Source organism: Myotis myotis, unplaced genomic scaffold, assembly GCF_014108235.1.
Source record: "Myotis myotis isolate mMyoMyo1 unplaced genomic scaffold, mMyoMyo1.p scaffold_m19_p_18, whole genome shotgun sequence".
Lineage (NCBI taxonomy): Eukaryota > Metazoa > Chordata > Mammalia > Chiroptera > Vespertilionidae > Myotis > Myotis myotis.
Window position 1 is genome coordinate 6,139,750 of NW_023416322.1, and position 3,198 is coordinate 6,142,947.

Sequence of the window (3,198 nt, forward strand, 5' to 3'; positions counted from 1 at the left end):
AAGAAACTTTAAAACAGCGGTTCTCAACCTGTGGGTTGAGACCCTTGGGGGGTCGAACGACCCTTTCACAGGGGTCGCCTAAGACCATCCTGCATATCAGATATTTACATTATGATTAATAACAGTAGCAAAATTACAGTTATGAAGTAGCAACAAAAATAATTTTATGGTTGGGGGTCACAACATGAGGAACTGTATTTAAAGGGCCAGAAGGTTGAGAACCACTTCTTTAAAACATCTCTAATTTTACTGTAGACTGTTAATTTTTTCTATTATTAGTTGTTTATCCTGCTTTTCATGACCAGCCAGAAAATAAATAACCATATGATAAGTAATTAAGAAATCAATATTACATAAAGTCCATCTTTTTCTATGTCTAATGTATCAGAATTTAAATCCAATTAGTAGTCTCGCCATTGTTGTCTGGATTGTTTTGAAAGGTTGTCTCCACTTATAGACATTACCCACTTACAAAATACAACTCCAGTCTCTTCCTCTCTCACACACAATTCTGTCCCTATTTTGAAATTATAATTTTCTGCCACAGTTTTTACTGGGAAACCATAAAAACTTTGGAAGCCATGGTTATGAGCTCTTAGGAAATCTTATTTACTTCACAACTGGATGAGTTATCTTCTCTCTCCCATTTTAAAAAATGTCAAGTCTGCTACTTGTCCAAAACCTAGACATAGCACTATAAACTTTAAAGCAATTCCTTCCATTTGTAATGTGTTTGTAAGCACAATGTCTACTCTGATCCTCAAAAAGCCTTGTGAAGTGAGCAGAGCAGGAAGTACTAACACCATTTTATAGAAGAGCAGTGTGGTGCATGTTCTGGTGAATCTGCCAAACTCCAAATTCTTTCTTCAGTGTAACTGCCTTTATCCCCAATCTATATGGTCTGATCCTCAAAACCCATTTTTGTATAAATATGATCCCACTCTGGTCAAGGTTAGCTGAATCAGGAAGTATCCCAACTGGATTACTTTTATCTTCTTAATTAAAAATCTGGAACTGGGACAGAAATAGAGATTGCAGAGAGAAATGTGTAGCAGAAAAAGGAGAAAAAGATAAGAAGTGGGAGAGATGAAATGAAGCTGTCCATGTAGATGGAATTATAACATTACATTTTTTTAACAGAGTTAGCCAAGCAGGTCCTTTATTCCAGCTCCACAAGCGATATGAAAGAAAGACAATCAAAATCTAGGATGGAAAATGCCAGGAGTTCTATTTAGGTGAGGTAAATCTTTGCATCGGCTTTAACGATTGAGGTTTAGCATATATTGTACTTTTTCACCCTTAAGGCCAAGTAATTGGCAACTGTCGAACCATGAATGTAAAATATTGATGACAAATTATGATAAAGTAGCCACAGAACTGTCAACAATGTTAAATCTTGGCCTCATTGGATAAAGTGCTTTTATAACGTTGTGTGTTTTTAAATATAAATACAAATGATTATGAGTCCTTAAAAAACAGATTACCAAGTCCTCTAATAAAAGAGGGTTGTACAGCCCTACCCGGCTTGGCTCAGTGGATAGAGCGCCAGCCTGTGGACTGAAGGGTCCCAGGTTTGATTCCGGCCAAGGGCGTGTGCCTGGGTTGCAGGCTCGATGCCCAGTAGGGAGTGTGCAGGAGGCAGAGGATCAATGATTCTCTCTCATCACTGATGTTTCTATTTCTCTCACCTTCTCCCTTCCTCTCTGAAATCAATAAAGAAATACATACATATATATATGTATATATATATAATGTATATATATACACACACACACACACATATATATATGGTTGTACAGTAAAGCTGTAGGTGGTCAGCTACAAAAATGCTTTCCTTTCTCCTGTATTGCTCTGAATGCACTTCTCAAGGCCTGTCAGGCCTGTCAGTGCAGAGAAAGGTGTTGCCAGAGATTAGAGGTATCAGAGTGTGCACTTCCTGGGCCTTCTGTAGAAGTCACAGGAGATGGAGTTGTTATGTCCTGCAGCCTCCATTAGCATTTAATCCTCACCCAATGAATGAGAATATTTTTTTCATTGATTTTTTTTTTTTAGAGAGAGTGGAAAGGATGGGGGAGGGGAAGAGAGAGAAAGAGAGAGAAACATTGATGTGTTAGAGACACATGGATTGGTTGCCTCCTACTCGTGCCCCAACCGGGGGTGGAGGATTAAACCTGCAACCAAGGTACATGGCCCCTTGACGGGGAATTGAACCTGAGACCCTTTGGTCCACGGGCCGATGCTCTAACCACTGAGAAAACTGGCCAGGGAAAATCATACGGTGACCTTCTGATTCATAGGTCAACACTCAACCACTGAGCCACAGCAGCCTGGCTCCAGTAGCAGTTAAATTATGCGGACTGTACAGTGAATGTCCTCCAAGGCCATCACTGTAGCCTCCCCTCTGACTGATCACATGATAGAGGGTGCACCTGTGAGTGCCCATTGGCTCCGACTTGGGACCTTTGGTAAGAATCTCCATTCAGACCGCATGTTCAGGAACATGTCCCTAGAATTTGGGAGGAGAAGAACCAGAAGAAGCAGATTTGGCGAGGTGGGCGACTTGGTCTGGTTGTTCTGCACAGCTACGGCCACACATGTGCGGCTGGCACGGCTGTCTTTGCAGCGTAGAGGTTGGCTTCTTCCTGAAACTTGCCAATAATCTTCCTGTGCCTGATTCCTTTGTTGCCAAACCAGTTGGATACCTTGGTCCAGGCATGTCATTGGATGTTCTCCTCTCCTGCTGTGCCAGATGGGTCGATGGTGTCTGCAGGGCTGGGATACTGTGACGTGGCGCTTCTTGGCCAGCTCCTCTTTGGCTTCCTCACTGGGATGGGGTAGCTGAGTGAAAATATTCACTCAGGACTTCTGTGGCCTGTGGACTGAAGTTATGCCTCTTTCGTCCGGCATCAAGGAATCGTGATCTTAAAATCGTAACTGCTTCGCAAGGCTTTGTTTGGGCTGCATCTGAATGGAACTGAACATGCCTACAAGCCAACAAGCACCAAGAATTGCCAGCAGCCTCTAAACCAGGGGTGGGCAAACTTTTTGACTCGAGGGCCACAATGGGTTCTTAAACTGGACCGGAGGGCCGGAACAAAAGCATGGATGGAGTGTTTGTGCCAACTAATATAAATTTAAAGTAAACATCATTACATAAAAGGGTACGGTCTTTATTTTTTTTAGTTTTATTCATTTCAA

At 41.9% G+C, this 3,198-nt stretch overlaps 1 pseudogene; it reads right to left on the reverse strand.

Annotated features, from left to right (window-relative positions):
* Positions 1 to 1,883: 1,883 nt before the first annotated feature.
* Positions 1,884 to 2,982, reverse strand: LOC118673233 (annotated as a pseudogene).
* Between the last annotated feature and the right edge of the window lie 216 nt (positions 2,983 to 3,198).